The following is a 19,389-nucleotide window of genomic DNA, read 5'->3' on the forward strand; positions in this document are numbered from 1 at the left end:
TATGGTTGATGTCACATAGGCAGAGTCACTGTACACTGTAATTTCCTGATCTTTGTGTTTCTCGAGCACGGCAATAAGCACTACCAATTCTGCTGCCTGTGCTGAAAAATGGGATGGTAGTCTTGCACTCACCACTACTTCAAATTCACCATTTAATCTGTGTTTTACAACTGCAGATACTCTATGCCTCTCCCCACTAATCCGATTAATTTTTGACAAACCATCAATAAAGGGAATCTCCCCTCCTGCTAAAGCATTTTCTTTCACACAGGGTATATCATCATAACATAGAACATAGCTAGTGCAAACATTTACATGATCACCTTCTTCTATGGGTTCAGCTACAAACGTGGCTGGGTTCACTATTTTACATCTCACAATTTTAATCGCTGGATTAGAAATCATGACTTAATATGCCGACCTTCTTTGTGTCATCAATGTACTTTTTGGTTCCTCAAAAATGTCAACTAAGGCGTGCTCCACATATAGAGTCATTGCAGAGCCCATGGTAATTCTTGTGGACTCCTCAATTGCAAACGCAGCAGCAGCCATGATTGTTTGCATGGAAAATGACCTCTCATAACTGGATCTAAAATCCCACTGCAATATGCCAAAGGTTTATGCCCCAGTGTTGTTCTTTGTGTGAGCATGGCTGCCATTGCTGATCCATTGGTGTGTGAAAACAAATACAACTCTTTGCTATAATTGGAAATTCCCAAAACTGGAGCTGTATAAATTGCTCTTTTTAATTCCTCAAATCCTTCCTGCATTTCTTCAGTTCATTCTATCTTCTCCTTTCCCACTTGTGCTTTCTTTAGTGATTGCAAAAGTGGTTTTGTGTGTGAACTGTAGTCAAACACCCAGGCCCTACAATAATTGCATAGGCCCAGAAATTGCTGCATTTGCCTCACTGTATTTGGCTTTGGTGTTTTCATGATAACCTCAGCTCGCTCAGATGTCACTTTCTTTCCTTCATATGAAATGAAGTGGCCTATATTACAAAACCTCCTCCTGGCAATACTTTGAATCCCTTGTTTGCCAATACAGTCCTTACCTGAACAGGGCCCTACCTACATTAATCCTCTGTTTCACTAGAGATTAATATGTCATCTACGTAGTGAATAACCACACATTTGAGTTCAATATCACCTAAATCCATCTGTAGGACCCTATTAAGAATTGAAGGGGACTCACAGTACCCCTGAGGCAAACAAGTATGTTTTAGTCTTTTGTATCTGAACTCAAAGGAAGTAAGGTCTTGTGAGTCTTTGTGCAATGAGATCGAGAAAAATACATTTTTCAAATCAATCACAGTGAAATAATTAGCTTCAACTGGGTTGCTACACAATATTGTTGCAATGTTCGGAACTAATGGAAATTCCACTTATACAATCTGATTAAGAGGGCGCAAGTCCTGGATAAATCTCCATGACCCCCCTTTTGTTTTCGTTTTTATCGGATACACTACCGTATTGCACAAAGACTCCAATGGCACGGCACTAGGATTCCCTGTTTCATTAATGCTGACATAGCCTAAAATATGCCCTCATCAGCTTCTCAAGACATGGGGCAGTTTTTGGCTTGGGGTAAAATTACTCCTGGCTTGAGTTTTATTTTAACCTCCCCTATTCCCTTCAATAGACCAACGTCATATGGGCCTGTAGTCCAAAGGACGGTTGGTACCTTTTCTACGTCTTCCTGAAAGAACTCTGGTCTTTCCGGTATCAGTGCCATTTGCAATGGGACTTCCCTTTTCTCAATCTTTATCCAATATGTAATGCTTATGAAACATACTAGCTAATCATCTATACGTTCATCTCTGAACATATCTTCATCTGTTATATCAGTCAGTCTGTATCCCTCCTCAAGAGCTATCACTGTCCTCCATGCTCTGCCTTCATCATCTACTCCTTCAAGCATTTCTATTTCCCTTTGTACTATAGCTGCTTGCAAGTCTATGGGAATAAACTGCCCTTCTTCCTCATCCATAGGTGCTTGTGGTCTAAATAAAAATTCATCAGGTATCCTCATACATTCCCCTGCTAATGCAGGTAGCCATATTAATAAAATGCTAACCCATACTCGAAGACTTCCGGATCTACTGGAACCGCTTGTAGAGCCACTTGTCCTGTACATGCTAGTATAAACTCTCCTATGTCTAAACAGTCTTTACCTGGAGTGGAGTACACTATTCCATTATCAGTGAATTAAATCACCATGTTACGTTTTGTCATCAAATCTCTACAAGGAATGTTATCTAGCATTTGTCGAGAATATAACATGGGGCCAGACATGTCACATTCCCCTATAGAAACAGGTGATTTTACAGTAAAAGGAACTAATTGTGTAGCTCCCTTATACAAGAGCGCGTCGCCCCAGTGTCTATAGGAAAAAGATTTGCCTCCTATCGTCGTATGTTTCCTCTTGTGGGTCTGGTGTTACTGATAGTACTGAACACATGAAGTCACCCTGTGAGCTGTCCTGTTGAGGGTACAAATTCATCCCTGTCCCTGTAAATGGGTTCCCTCCTACCCCAGTGACACCCCCTATCCTAGGTGCTTGTGATTGCCCTGTGTTCACTTTCCATTGTGTCTGCATAGGTGCTTGTTGCCACTGCGCTTGCAGTGGGTCCATATGCACTGGCCCTTGCTGTTGTGCCTGATGTGCTTGTGGCACCTGTGTTTTATCGGATGTGTGATCCTGTGCACAGCCCTCTCGTGTTTGTGTGCTGCATGGCGGTGGATGACCTGTCCCCCTCTTGAATTTTGTCAATTTTGTTGCATGTTTCCTCAGCATTTACATATATGTGCAACATGCCCTACTATCCCACAAATACAACACAATGGGGGTGGCCCTCTGGCAAACCCACCATTATATTCTTGCTGAGTGTTCTGACTTCCATCCTGGGCATTTTGAAATCCACCTTGAGTGTTCTGAAATCCACCTCCTCTTCTGCTAAATCCTCCACCTCTACCTCAAGGCCAAAACCCATACCCACTTTGATCCACTGGGTGTACATTATTCACCTGCGATGCACACAATGTTTCTTGCATTCCTCCTCCTTCTCCACTTGTCAATATTGCACCTTCCATACCAGATTTTGACACTTTCTTCTGACCTAACTTGGCTTCCTCAACCTTCCTGTTCTCATCTTTCTTTCTATTCTTCTCTTGTAACAATCGGCAATAATGCACAAAGGTCAACTGTATCTCAGCCCACGGCTATGGTTCCATTCCTACTTGTTTTTTCAGTTGTATATGTACTGTATCTGGCACTCTGTGGAACAAAATGTGATAGAATAATGCCACTGTTTTTTTCCCAAGGCTCACACATCTCAAGCAACCATGTCTCTTGAATATCCTGAAAATAAGCAATAGTGTCATCATCTTCTTTCATTTTACGTGCCATAGTCGCACCCACATCTGACGTATCGGGATACTGCATCCTGAGAGCCCTTCAATCATCGGTCCTACAATTATTAAAGGGCGCCCCATCATGTGCTGTATTTTGTGCTGTCACACTTGCATATCCTGCTCATTTCCAAATGTTGTCAGCTCTCTCTACAAGAATATCTGCCAGTAGACCTTTCATGCCACCTATGCCCAACATATTTATACCTGTCATTTTCTCTCATTCATATATTCATTTTCCAGCCTCCGAAGTCAAACTAGGGAACTTGAATTTTAAGTTATCCCTATCCATCTGAGGCCATGGAATATATTGTGGTCTTTCCCCCCTTCTCTAAAAAGGGGAATTGTGTGAACCCCATCCCATAACTGGACCCCAATATTCGGTTAATCAATGAAGGAGTAATCACCCCTCTTTGTCTTCGTGCTGGTAAAGACCATAACCTACTCACATAGGGTGGGGATTCTTCTCTCACACTACGCAATCATCTTTGGGAAAGTTTGGGATATTGTATGGATCTGGTGTTCTTTCCTTTGGCAGTTCCAGATCTGACCAACTACCTCCTTATCCAGATTTCAACTTCCCAAGGGGGTGCATGCACCCTCCCCTTCTATCTTATGAGACCTGACTCCCTTTCTTCGTCTGACATTGCTACACCCCGGCTGGTGTGACTATCATCCTCCTCTTCCCTATCTAAATCTAATCTACTCAAAGACAAAGCTCTGCATTCATCAATGAACATGTTTTCCTCCTCATCCTTTGTTATTGGTATCTGGGATAGTCTGCCACTCCCCTGAGTCGAATACTCACTGTTGTGTCTTTTGACTGATTTAACTTATCAATCCTCTCTCAAATACCTTCTGTATCATATCTTTCCTATTCTTGTGCTACTTTAGGTACTTCTTCAGTCACTTCTTTCATTGGGAAAATGAAATGTCCATTATAGTCTCCCATTGCCCCTGTGTTTCGTTGCATGGTCTTATTTGTTCTTTAAGAACGAGGCTGGTGTCAAGATTTCACTGCCTTCTATTCTGTTTTATCCCTTCTTCACTCCCCTTCATTCTCTCGCATCTCTTATTGCCCTCTCTTCTTCTTGCTTTTGTGCTTCCCTTCTTATTTCTTCTCTTCACCGTTCTTCTTCTCTTCTTCTCTGTTATCTTTTGCATTCACTCGTTATGCCTCTTCTTCCTCTCTCTTTCTTTCTCTACTGTGCCTTTCTTCCTTTTCTTTCTTCTGACTTTCATACTTCCTTTGTTCCTCTGCTCGCTTTTTGTCTTTCTCTTGTTCTTCTCTATACATCTTTTCCCGTCGTTCCCTGCTTTTCTTTCCTTGCTCATCCTCCCTAAACTGCTTTCCTCTGTTCCTAATCCTTCTTTTATTGCTCGTCTTTGTCTTCCTTTTGCCTCACCCCCTTGATGCTTTTCCCATCTATCTTGAGTAATAGCTGTCCTTTCATCCATTAGTTCTGTCAAGCGTTAACTCATCAGCCCTATCCTTCTCTCCTTTCCATCTCTTAATTTCCATGTCTATATCTGTTGATATATTCGATCTCTTGCCTTGTTCCTCTTTATCTCGTATGAACCAACAAGGGTCTTCCTTCTTTTTATTCTCTTCTGGACTGTCATCACTACTAAAAGGGGGTGCATATACTGGGTTACTATACCCCGCCACTGCTTTTAATTCTTCTAAAGGATAAAACCCTGTCTCCTCTGCATCTACATTCCTGGTTTCAGGCTGAGTAAGAGTAGCTTAGGGCTCCAATCACCTCCCCTTTATGGTGATTGAGCATCCACTCCTCTGGTGGCGGGTCCTCTTTCTTCTCTCGATACATTTTCCAGAGTTCTAAAACTGCCAATATTTTCTCTAATTTCTTTCCTGTGCATGCATCATGCACATATGTGGTCATGTGTTGTAATGCTGCCTTTGATAATGATCCACTTGTAGCCATGACATGAACATTTTATCAGCTTTTCCCTTTACCCATTCTGCACTGTACTGTTTGAGCGTGGGCGCATGTCGTGGTAATGTTTTGCAAAGGTGCATAAGAGGAGTATCCTCTATAATGACAAGTCACAATGTACTGTCGATACTTATCAGATCGTTATCGTGTTATATTTAATAAATCTCTACTCATCACAGAGTTTATTGCTCACCACTTTTAATCATAAAAATAATAAATATGAGCAAGCACCATCAATCGCTGGTCAATCCTATTTTGTCTCATCAACCTATATGTCTTCTGACTGGTGCTAATCGTTCACTACACTTAACTCAAAACAACTTCAATTCCAAATTTCACAATTGATCGCTTTTCAGAACTTCATACATCAATTATCAAAATAATAACACAGTATGCATTAAACCTCATTTGATCACCTTCTCTTTTCCCTATAATATTTACAGTAAGAGGTATTCTTCCTACGCCACCAATTATATTACCTTGTACAGAGTATGAGATTTCCCCTTCCACGGTCCTGACTGTGTGTATCCTCTCTCCTAATATCTGCATGGAATTTGAGATGTTTTCTTCTATCTCTCTTGAAAAAGGAATACCAAGGCATTCTGTTATCCACACAAAATCCCCCATTACCCAACATATTTTCATAAAATATCACAATCCCACAGCTATATATTGGCATTTCCTTTAGCCTACTTGCATCCGTTTAATCGTCTTGAAGCCTTCGGTATCGACTCCTCCTTCAATCCGACCACTTTGCTTTCTGTCCATGGATCACAAGTGTAAACAGAGCAGGAATTTCTTCAAAGAGGGACCTGCCCACCATCTCAGTTTCTCTTGCAAGTTTATTTCTATCTGCAGCTCTCCACAGGAAACTCCACAATCTTCCAGCTAATGGCAGAGGATACACAATCATCCGAAACTCTGAAGTCAAACTAGTTTACATCGAAACAATCCTCTGCTACTGCATGAGCTAATAGCCCTTGGAAACGTGTATATGTTACTGGATGGGATTACACCAGAATAATTCTGAGTCCAAATAAGCAGAGAAACTCAAGAAGATGGCAAGTTGCTGTTTTATTAGCAATTATATAAAACAGGGAGTTACAACGAACATCAACGGCTGTACGCTCATTCTCAGTGATTTCCATTTGAAATACAATTATATACTCTCTTTGTGCGTCAGAATGACGTCATGTTAGTGAGAAATCTATCAAGGGTTGGGATTGGTTAAGGGACACATCTTGATATACAATCATATAGGAGATAGGTTTGAAATTGGCTGTCAGATATCAGGTGGACAACTCATGACTTTTTTTTCTCCATAAAAGGTAGCGGGTGCTCCTCTCCAGAAAGAACATGGCATGATAACCTGTTCTGAGATGAGAGTTTGCAGCACACGTTTTTTGCTCACTGTACCTTTCACAGATGGGAAATAGCTATTTGCATATCAGTCTTTGTCCCGCCCACTTGGGCAGTCTATCCCCAAAATGCTATGGCAATTCCTCTCTGAACAAGAGTACCAACAGCAACCCCATACACGTGTTTCAGCCTTGTTGGGCCTCATCAGTGAGGTGAAGCTGTGCCTCTCTGAACACAGTGAGCGGAGAGTCCACGTCTGGTTGCCCCCAGGTAACTCAGGGTGACCAACCCCAAGTTCCTTGCAAATATTTCAAGAAAGGTAGCAGGCGCTCCTCTCCAGAAAGAACATGGCATGATAACCTGTTCTGAGATGAGAGTTTGCAGCACACGCTCACTTTTTGCTCACTGTACCTTTCACAGATGGGAAATATCCATTTGCATATCAGTCTTTGTCCCGCCCACATGGGCAGTCCAGCACCAAAATGCTATGGCAATTCCTCTCTTAACAAGAGTACCAACAGCAACCCCATACATGTGCTTCGGCCTTGTTGGGCCTCATCAGTGAGGTGAAGCTGTGCCTCTCTGAGCACAGTGAGCAGGAAGCCCACGTCTGGTTGCCCCCTGGTAACTCAGGGTGACCAACCCCAAGTTCCTTGCAAATATTTCAAAAAAGGTAGCTCCAGAAAGAACATGGAATGATAACCAACTCATGACTACCTGTTCATACGTGTCATTTAAGAAAAAAAACAGTAATACAGTGTTTTATTGGTTTCTCAAGCCATGAGGTCCTTCGTTATATGGACTAATACAATTGGTTTGGCATGCTTGTGCCATGTCTGGACTATTCGGTTCAATTAGCATCACATAATTCACGATCCAAGAGCAAATAGATAGGACATGGAGCTGCCCTACCACCCAGTTAGCCCAACATCTCTCAACACACATGCCTTCTGCCATGAAATTCTGATTGTACTTGGCCTGCAGAGTTTTCTTGTCCTAGGAATGCAATGGGAGTGAGGGTACTCGCTATCGTATCTGGAACTCCAAGTTCAAGCCCTATTTTCAGCCTCGACTCACGTGACAAGAGACCACGATTCTATTGATTCTGCAAGGTTTTTAATGTTTTAATGAATTAAGACTTGGCATCTTCTTCGTTCTTTCTTGCACCTTAACGTCAGAGGATTCATCCTGCGCACACATGTTCCTCTTCAGCGTAGATAGCTGGCTTTGACTTCTCAGTTCTTGACTTAAGGCCAGGCAGCCTCGCAATGCAGCTCCTACAACCTCCTATTCTACTGCAACACAGCATTTCCTTTTCTCTTCATGATTCATTGTCTTACTTATTTCATGATACCAATGTCCAGTTTCTGTACAATGGTGGCCCCGCCTGCATTCCATTCACTACTTGTAGCTAGCCTATATGATGATTTAATCTATCTTGCGTTTCAGCGCATGAACCTCTATTATACTTCTCATATCATCAGCACTTTTTACTGTGCAATCTTCTTCTTTGTCATTTCTCTTCTAGGATTCATACATTATCTACAGTCAGTATTTCAGAAACTTTGTGTACACTTTCTTATGACATCATCAGTCCATTTTCTTAGCTCTTTCTCATATTCCTTCAGGGATTTCCCCCTGCAGGCTTTCATCAACTCGAGGGTACATTTAAATGTTGTCTTAATGGATACCATCTTCCAAATACTTGCTGCGTTATTGGTATAATAGCTGGTGTTAGACAAGGCACTGTTGCATGTCTCCAATGCAGGGGAGGTCGGGGAGTATGATCTCCTGCGGATGTGTATGTCTGCTCCTCTTCATTAGCGACAAGCGCATGAAGTAATAGAGATATGATGAGAAAAGGATAAATCAGCATCAAGATAGAGACCAAGATTATGAGAAGGAGATGAAATAGGTAGTTTTGGAGGAGGAAATGAGATACAAGAGAGCAGAGAAGGAGAAGGAATAGTATTAGTGGGAAAAAGGAAAACTTCAGATTTAGTAGCCTTTAAGACGAGAAACTGATCTAACTTCCAGGATTCAATAGCTAGAAGACAAGAAGTAGGATTATTATTAACAGAAGTTGAAAAGTATATTTTAACTTTATTCTCCTGTTCTGTGTACTATTTATATTGTTCCTGCATACTCACAGGGTCCCAGACTTTGTACATAGATTTGCAGACCCATATGGGTCTGCATGCCCCTCCAATGGATTGTTGGACCTGACTATACTTGCGTGCCTCACAATACCCGCTACATATGGGACTTCCGTTTCTTCAGTTCAAGGGGGAGGTCTCTCACAGTAGCTCATGAAGACGGGGCAGGGCTTTCAGTTGTTCTGTTTTAGGTGAATGCCCAGCTGTTGGTTGTCTTATGTTGGGGAATTCTTATGGTATTGCTACTGTGACTAACCTTTTCAGGGGTTCTGTTTTGAGGGAAGGGACTTGCATTGATTAGCCTATGTTTGGCAGGAGTTATGGTATAGTCATTCTGACTGACCTTTTCAGGAGTTCTATTTTAGGGCATGGGGCAGGTATTGCTTGGCCTAAGCTGGGAGTGGGTTATATCTCTACTGTATTTAGCCTTTTCAGGGCTTATGTTTTAAGGGAAGGGCCTGGGGTTAGTTGCCCTAATTGTCGGTGGGTGTATGGTGCTGCTACTGTGATGGAGAAAGTGTGTGCTAGGGATCCTTTGAATTCTGCCACCAGTCCCAAAATCTACTGCCTCTTGGAAGCACAGATCCTCGAAGAATCCTCTCCCATCTGATGCTGAACCAAACAGGCAACTTCTCCACAAACCCCCCTTCCCTTATCTGTAATCTCTCTTTCTATGTGATTTTTTAAAGAAGACTGGCTTTTGTTGAAGGTTCCCTCTGAGCAAGGAAGAACATCCCTAGGCCACTCCATCTCCCCAACCCAGTGCATGAAGTCTTTCTGCTGGGCCATTGGTTCGTCCTCTTTGGCAATCTGGAACCACCTGTTGAATTGCAAGAGGTCATGCCAAGGATTACTTCCTCTTGCAACCCTGGAAGCAGCAACATTTCTGCTTCATTGTTCCTCTTGAACCTGGAACTAAAGTCTGGCCTTTGGATATATGTCTCTATCAACATGGATGCAGGTGACTGGGATTGGGTGCACATTTTTGACTTGTTCAGGAAACACAAGGTCAACCCACACAGCAGGAGGATGGGTAGGTAATAGGTCCTCCCCCGGTGTACGTGTGCCGGGATCTCTGACTCCTCAGCCATCCCGGTGGTATGATATTCACTTTCTAACCACCATTTATTTTTAGAGTTATCCATGTCATCTGGGTTGTATGTCATTCGATCTGCAGTTTTTTTTTTACTGAGTTTTTTTCGGCTGATTTTAGAACCAGAAAAACTCAACATTGTTTTTTTGAGAAAAAGGGACCCAATCCCCCTTCCCAGTTTATTACTACCTATTCCCAACCCTGACCCCTTATATCCCTTTAACCCCCCGACCATCCCCCACTATATATTTTTCTATTCATTTTTATGGCCAAAAATCAGCGATGAATGTGAATCATGCCGTGAACTGGGATACAATAACTGTCATCCATTGCTTTTGCTGTTGGTGGCGAGGGGCAATTCCAAGCCAAGTGTCCCATTTGAGCATATCCATAACACCGGATAGGGTGTACATGTTGCAACATTTAGGGCCTCATTACACGGAAGGCGGTGAACCATGGCGCTATTAGCGCCATGGTTCATGCCAGTAAAATACCGGCACTGCCTTGGTGGAAAGGGGAATTACCGCCCCATTCCAAGGTTGGTGGGGCGGTAATTCCCCCTTCCACCATTGCCCTTCCCCATTCCCATTTTTGCCCCATAGGGCTTGATGGGAATGGGGAAGGCGCGAATTACGGTACCTGCAAAAAGCAGGCGTTTAATTCCCCAACCCGCAAAGCGACCTCGTAGTAAGGCAGTAAGGATTTACCGGTACCGGTAAAATACCGGTACCGGTAAACTCTTACCGCCTACCGTGTAATGAGGCCCTTAGACTCACCTTTTGGGTTTCACAGTTGCCTCCTGTCTCCCTGGTAGGTTTGTTGAGGTCATTCTCTGGGTGCCATGACTGTTCCTGAGCTTTGAATGGATGGGATAACTATATTCTTGGTCCTGGTCTTTCTTCATATTAGTGGCCCGACACCAGGTCTAATGTCTTGCTGGGAGACATTGGGTCCCAACTTACAGGCCCAGTAGGCCTAGACTATTGCTTCTACTGCAGCCCGATGACAAATCTGTATGGCTTATTCCAGTGAATGCTTATGGAGTTTATTTATGTGTCTTTGCAGTGAGGTAACATACAGCTCTTGGACTGGTTCTGTATGGATTTCTCCCACTGTTTTTTAGGACATCTGCTTCTAGACAAGGAACTTGATCCGGTAGGACATTTTTTGAGCCTGCTCTTGGGGCTGCAGGTGAACATCCAACAGATGCTGCCAGTGATATTTAGAGTCACACCCAAACCACTCTAGAATGCCATTAGGCAACTGTCTGTCACGTTAAGGACTTGGTACGCTGCTTGTAGTTCCCGGGTGAGAAGTGTGGCAATATAATGGGACCCAAAGGTCCTCTGCCTTAGGACAGCCTTGGGGATACTCCCAACATTATGGAAGCATGCATCAGCGTCCCCTTCTTCTGCATATTTCTATAAAAGGGAAACTGGTGGTACTGAAGCTCAGTTCTGCCCAGGTGGGCTAGCTCTAGTCTTACAAGCTTGTCCAGGAGGCTGGTTGGAGTTGAGGCTCCCACTTCTGCCCCTGTTCCTTTCTGCCCAAGTTTCTGCACTGGTCAGTATCTTGCTGGAGGCTAGTGGCTACAGTCCCATGGCAGGTGTGACTTGATCTGGATATCCCTTCCTTGGCTGACCACTTCCCCAGGTGGGACTGTTCAGTAAGGCATGTTGAATGACTCAATGGCTCTTGCCAATGAGTCTTGTCAGGTTGGTGCATCCTTAATTTCTGACCTGGGTCCTGGTACCCAGGAGATCCCACTCCAAGCAACAGTCCTTGTCTTCTGGATCCCTGACGTCATTGAAAACTTCTTTGTCTATTAGTAGGATGGGTCTTGTATCCTTCACTTGGATTTGGAAGAGGCCTCTTAAAACCCTGCCCGCAGAGAGTGTTTTGTTCTTGCTATCACTGATTTGGCGATGGACCCTGGGGACTGGGAAATAAGAGATGAGGGTCCTTTACTTGAGTCCGACAGGCAGGGTTGGTAGGGCACAGTCAAGATGGGCAGAGTATCTCAGTTTCAAGCTGAGGATATTCAATGGGGAGAAGATTTGTTCTGGTCTTCAGGTAAGTTGGTGAAGTCTCCAACGTGTGAAGTGGTCTTGACCTTGGCATTGGCTAGCCAATCTAAATCGATCCAAATTTTGATACATCTCACATAGGGGACATTGGCAACCAAGGAGAATGCCAAGACCATGTAGTGCATTCACTGTTTTTTGGGTACTATGTAAATAGGATTAACTTTAACTAAAAAGTGGCTGGGAACTTTTAATAAAAAAGAAAAGGTACAACATACAACAGAACAGTCAGGATGGTCCTCCCCAGCTGAAAATTTTCGTATAGGTGTAACCCCTTCTTGGCTCTTGTGGCAAAGTCCCAGTCCATAGAGCGCTCCGAAGGTCGCACCACCTCTTCTGCTCTGCAGTTGCAAGAATTGGTGTAGTGAAGGCCACATGCCCCACATGGTGTGGGTTGGTCTCATGGCCCTGTGTTCAGGGGCACCATGTACTGTGCCATAATTTCACAGGGAATGTACATTTTCAGTACTAACTCTCCATGATCCGCCTGTCCTCAAATAAATCTGCATCAGTCACCTCTCTCAGGGGTATCGTGGGGTCACTATACAGTAATGTGCAATAATCGCAGCAATGTTGGTCATTTCCAATCACCACAATTATTTTAGCAGAAACCATCAGACCCCACAAGTATAAGGAGAGTATAGTGCTTGGCCCAAAATCAGGGGATACAGCAAGTTGAAAAATAAAGTCTGTGGGCAAACGCCACCAACCCTTGCCAATGTGAGGCACCGCCTCCACAAGTATCGTTATCCCATACAGGAACATGTCTGGGTCTGAGGGAATTCCACAAACCACCACTTCACTGCCCAATGCATGAATAATAAGCATGGCCCTGATGGCACGCATTCCTGGCATTGCACTCACTAGCCACTGTCTGTAAATGACTTGTCATGTTCAACTTGCTTAGCAGGTCCCTGCCCAACAAGTTGACCGGACAGCTTCCAGAATACAACAGGGGGGCCCGCACCACTTTCCCCCTATCTTAATGTCAACCTCCTTAGTGTATGGAAACATGGATACAGCCCCAGAGAAGCCCTGCATGTCAAGAGTCTGGCCTGACAGTTGGAATCTTCTCTCACTGATGCGTGATTTTGTGGCACTTGTGTAGACCATAAAAATGAATTGTTTGTTTCCTATATCTGTACTCACTAAGGGTTCCTCATCAGGGAGAACCATCATAGATCGAACTGGGAACGCAAGCGCTCTCTGTGGGCTGTCCTAGTCAGGGAATGTGTTCGACTCAGGGAACATGAAAGGGTTGTTCCCCAACACACTTACTACCCTGTATGGTACCACAGTGCTGTTTGGCACTTCATTGGGTGTGTGCATGCTATTGTTCCCATGCTAGGGCATTGGTTGCTGTGGGTAATGCTGTGGTTGGTTATTCTGGAGAGGGGCTTGTGCTTCCGGGGGTCTGGGTGGGAGCTGTATGTATGCTTGGTGTATTTTATAAGAGATGAGGTCATTATTGATGTGGGAATCTGCTGCATATTTTGGGCTGGTGGGTGATAGTTATTCACTGTGCTGTGTCCAAGTCCTGCCTGCTCCTACACTCCCTTGGAAAATGTCCCCACTTCTTGCAAATCCTGCATTTTGATGGGCCATACCTGATCCTCACAGGCCCATACCTCCTCCAAAGCCCCCTCTGGCTCCCCTAACCCCAACCCTCCCATGCTGTTGGCCTCCTTGTTGCCACTCTTGAGTGTAGAATGGCTGTTCACCCCCCCACTGCCCTTGTCCCCATCAGCCAAAATGCTGTATTCCTGACATTCGCATTCCCTTGTGCGCTCCCAATGATCGCTGCAAGTGCATGTGGTCACCACTCCTTCCTCTACACTAGTTTTGCCTCATTTGCCTGTAATTGTTGTGCTGTGTCTTTATTAGCTTGCAATGGTGTATTATTGTACTTCCTTCCATAAGCCCTTTTTCATTACAAAATAAAAAAGAGGAACTGATGGGTCCCGATGGTCTCCTGTCTCTGCTCTCCACAGCTCCTGAACATTAATAATGTACTGTATGGGGTCTTCATCCTCGCTCATGACATGTTGCATAATTGACTTTTCTCTTCCCTTTTTTCTTGGCACTGCCATTTGGAAACACCTTGTTACCCTCTTGTCCCACAAACTCTCCACCTGTATGGTTGTCTCAGATGCCTGTTGTACTTTCTCCTCCCCAACATCTTTGAACTCATCCACAGTACTCATCCCATCTTCTCCTGGGCCCCGTGCTCCTTTGTTGAACCTTATTTTTACATACCCTGTGACGGCTCCTCGGCCATTCCCTTCAATCTCTATGTGTACATCTTTTATTGCTATGCTGTCTAATCTATACAAAATGTCTCTCGCTCTCCACTCATCTAAACAGTTCCCCTTCGCCTCACTTTGTTTTGCTTGCAATCACGCTAGTTTGGTTTGCGCTGATTCTAGTGCTTCTTCTAGTCACCACTACCCAGAGCACTCTGAAGGGGGAGTGGTTGCTGGAGTGGGTATATATGGGGGTGGTGGGACACAAGCCTGTGTAGATTTATATGTTGGGTTAGAAAACCTGTCGCTGGTGCGTTGTCAATGGATACACCCATTTATCTGTTGGTCTCGCCTTACTCCCCTCTGCTTGCGTGTCTCCCTCGTGGGTATCTGGTCCATCCTTTTCATTGGTATCTGCCACATCCTTGATCATTTCTCCATAAATCTAGAATCTCTTTTCATTTCTGAAGCTGCTTGCCTTTTTATTTAGCAGGTAAAAATGTAGAAATGTGTTCCAAAATTCCCTTATTATGGCTGCCCTACTCTGGTCATGAGCGGGCATCCCCCTTGTCTCTCTATTACCCACTGTTTGTGGTGCCTTTCAATTTTGTCCCATAGCCAGTTATTCTTGTTTGCAGAGTGAAGTGTGTTTGTGAATATTGTCTCATCGCTTGAGTGATTTCACATGGTGCACATGTTTTCCTGAAGCGTGTTAGTAATCATAGTTACTGATTTTGAGCAGAACTGTTCATTCTTTATTTCGAAACATAGTCATTGATTTTGTCTAATGTCCCCCTACGCTGCATGAGAGTTGCTGGAACTTGCTTTTAAAGCAGCTATTGACCTTATAAATCCAGCAGTAGTCAAATAACACCAGAAAGGGAAACTACATCACCCAGCAGCGACATCATTTTACAAAATGGTTGACTAGGCGCACCAGCACCAGCGCACCTGAGACAAGCATGGTCTTCGCAGGTCCTCACTGGAACTCGGCGAACCGGCTTTAGGAGACTATCAATCGGATCAAAAGTAAGTTGTTACCCTTACACTCCTGTCAAAGTTAGCTGTGTACTGCCCTCCCTAAATATTTAGCTATTTGTCTTTTATTTAGGCAAACAGACTTATGTTTTTGTCAGGCGGGGTACACACTTGGCAGGCTTCAGTGTACCATGTAGATCATTTACAATAATGTTTAAGCAAAAGAACACAACAGATTAATTCAAGAAGAAGGACAGCATTTATTAGTTTGCTTCCTTTTGATCTTATTTTACTTATTGTATACTTTTATAGCAGGGTTCTTGGTGGTAAAGTCCATGTCCAAGTATGGATGCATTTACCCCAAAAAACATAAACTCAATCGTTCATAGTGATAGTTGTGGTGTACCTTCACCTCCAGTGACTTGTGAAAATTCACCAAATTTTTACAAATTCAAATAGTAGTCACATTACAGCAACCTATACAAATACAAAGTTGCAATGCCGAACACATAAGGGTGACTTAATGATAGGTCAATGTCAGGAATTGAATGAACAGATCACATATAGAGGGCAGCCTATATATAGACAGTAATAGGTCCATGGGCTCCTTAGAAGCCTCGGCTGCTACATACAACTTGACTAGGACCCCGTCTCTGTCGCCCACTAATCAACTTCTTAAACCCGTGAGGAGGCTGGCCTCGACACCGCACAAGTGCCATCTGGCAAACAGTTTGGGAATCTTCAACTAACGACCCCCTGAACAGAAGTCGCACTTTGCACACCCCACTCGACCAGTGCCAATAAAAATGCGCTGTTCCAACGGAGCAAGTTCCGACCGAATCCAGTCCTTAAGAAAATAGATAAATGATACACAGAGAGACCTAAGTCTAAGCACATTGAAGGGAGACCTTTCCCAGTCCACAGAAGAAGTCTCACCAAGTAAACCTGCTGAAATGTCCAGGGACCTATTAGCCTGCCAAGTGTGTACCCCACATGACAAAAACATAAGTCTGTTTGCCTAAATAAAAGACGCATAGCAAAATACTAAGGGAACGATGCCCCCCATGTTGATATTTAGATAGCCCATACTCCTTTTCCCTCTGAAGGGCTGTCCCTTTTGTTACTAAGCTGTGTACTACCCAACTGGACCTCGCGCATCTAACCTTAACTATCTCCCCACCAGAAAAGCAAAGTAAAACCAACACTTGTTACAGCCCCTACCAAGCCGGAGTCATAGAGCACCATGCGCTACTCCACGGAGCTAAACCTGCTACTAGCCAGCCAGAAAGCAAAGCGCTTGGCTACAGTAGCACGTCATCTGGAAAAAATACAAGCCAAACTAGAGAACCAGTGGAGAGCTCATGCAGGCACTCTGTGCATTCAGCCCGACCATGTCAGGAGTTTGAATCTCAAAAAGCTGACTGAGCCCACCGAAGGTCCTCTTTGTCCCCACCTTTGCACTCTACCCTCTCAGACTAATGTGACCACAGAGAGCTGCATGCCAACCACTCAAAATGACCCCCCTCAAAATAACATATTTGCACCACCCATTGCGAGAAACACTTTAGATATCACATGGCGTCAATACCCAAACCTCACCCTCCACGTTTGAGGACATACATGTAAACAACAAAACCTCAATCAAGGATTCCATACCCGACCTATAAAACCTGAATCTCATAAATATATCAACAAAGAAGAAATAGCAAATCCAGGCCTATAATAAATCTTAAGTTAGACCTATTAAATAGAAGATCTCGTAACAGAGATGCACTGGAAATCCAGGACTATATCACTGACCATGATCTTGACATGTTATTCCCGACGAAAACCTGAATTACGGACACTAGTGGCCCAATAATCACTGTAGCCACTCTAGAGGGTTACTCCATTTTTCCCCAAAACAGAGAGCAGGGGATTGGAGGCAGCCTGGCAATTATTGACAAAAATTCTATCAAGCTATTCAAAAAATTAATTAAAAAATTACAATGGTTAGGTTGTTTTAACCTAATACATCTAAAAACTACCCCCACACCATGTAGCAGCATTAAGTTTATACTGATCTACCGACTGCCTGTGGAGATGCCATCTTTGAATGGTGACATTATTCAACTTCTATCTGATCAGAACGGGACAAATAACACCACTCTTTTCGTGGGTGATCTTAATAGATGGCAAGGTAACACTGTAGATAAAGAAGCCATCGCTCTTGAATCAACCCTTAAGACTGTTGACCACCTTGTAGTCAATAATGACCCGACAACACCCAAAACCAATATCCTAGACTGGATTGTGAATAGGAACCTAGATATCAATATTGAAAGTACCGCGGCGTGTATATGGACTGACCATTCTATGATCAAATTCTGCATACATCTCAAAGCACCCTAGCCAAAGCAAATAACCTGATAAAGAAAGTCACTAATCGTAATTTCAAAAAAGTACTGGGAACAGACCTCCAAAAGTGCATCATCAGAATCATGGCTAGTACTACTGAGTCTGACCACCCTGATCTAATAGTCAATATCTATAATCTTGAGTTTGGAAATTTATTAGATAAACTAGCCCATCTAAAGACTGTACGAGAAAATACAGGACACCAAAAGTGGTGCTCACCTTTACTTTGCTTTACTTTAATCAATTTGTATCGTGCAGCCTTGAACTCTGAGGTGTGAGGGCACAGACAAAGATAGAGACAAAATTAAATACATCCGCAACATAAAACATAAAATGAAAAAATTAGAGAGAACGGGGATAAACATTTACATGAGGTCCAATCAGCCAATGATAACCACGATCAGGTTAGCCGTGAGCCAAGAAGGGTGCTAACAAGATAGCCAATGAGCAGTAAGAAGGAGCAACATGGAATAAAAGACCTTATAGTATTAAATTACAATACGAGGCTCCTCTATAGATGCAATTACAGCCTCTCAAAAAAGCTGGCAAAGAGATACCCCCACAGCCGACTATGACACAGTGAGCTTAAAGCCATGAAAGCAGATAAACGGAAAGCGCAGAAACGATGGCTGGAATACCCTTCTTCTAAGAATAAAGCTACTTGGAAAACCCCAGAGAGGCTTTACAAAAAAGAAATCATCAAATCCCAAAAGGAACTTTTTTAACAAACTAATTGATGATGCTAACAATAAATCCCAGAAGCTATTTGAAATTCTAACATTCGCAAAAACCAAAAGCCCAATCAGTGATGTTCACACCTACAAACTTGGACTGTACCAGAGCTCAATCGGCCTTTGAGACGAAAGTATGTAAGGTGAGAAACAAAATAAAGAATGTTGAAATGAACCAAACTAAGACTCAGACTACCCCCACTACTCTTCTGTCACGACAAACTCCTGTGCTTTCATTCTCCAACCAGTGTCAATCCCAGACCTGACAAAGATGATGGGTTCTATGCAACCGTTAGCCTGTCCAGGGAATATCTCACCACAATAAATTATCTTAGACAACAAAGACACTTATTAACGTCTCTTTCCGCACCGGTACTGTCCCTGAAAACATCAAAAATATTACGGTGATCCCACTTTAAAAAAAAAACAGGGTTAGACTCTACCGACGTAAGTAATCTAAGACCAATAACAAATTGCCACTTTCTATTAAAGGTCATGGATAAAGCAGCTATGTTCCAAATCTAGACTTTTATAGAAACCTCTGGCGTCCTTCATCCCAGACAATCGGGTTTATGACCCTCCCACAGTACTGAGACTGTGCTTGTCGATCTTCAATCATATCTGTTGGGGATTGTAGTTGTGGGAAAGGTAGGACTGCTGGCTCTTCTCAACCTGTTAACGGCTTTTGATCTCCGGAATCATGAGTGCCTACCATACATCTAGGGAAATACTGCTTGCTGCTCCCGTTGAACATCTGAATGGATCCAATCTTTCTTGTCTGGTCAAGTGTCTAGTGTTTACTGGGGAAATGCCTCTGCAGCTCCTGCACCCACGACCTGTGGTGCACCCCAGTAGGTTTGTTTTGTCACCTGTGGTTTTCAACGTATACATCCAACCACTCTGCAAAAGACTGGGGTATTCTTTACCAACTACACATATGACACTCAGCTTATATTGGATATTGCTGGTGACTACGTCAT

Source organism: Ambystoma mexicanum, chromosome 1q (assembly GCF_040938575.1).
Source record: "Ambystoma mexicanum isolate Mex_15411 chromosome 1q, UKY_AmexF1_1, whole genome shotgun sequence".
Classification (NCBI taxonomy): Eukaryota; Metazoa; Chordata; class Amphibia; order Caudata; family Ambystomatidae; genus Ambystoma; species Ambystoma mexicanum.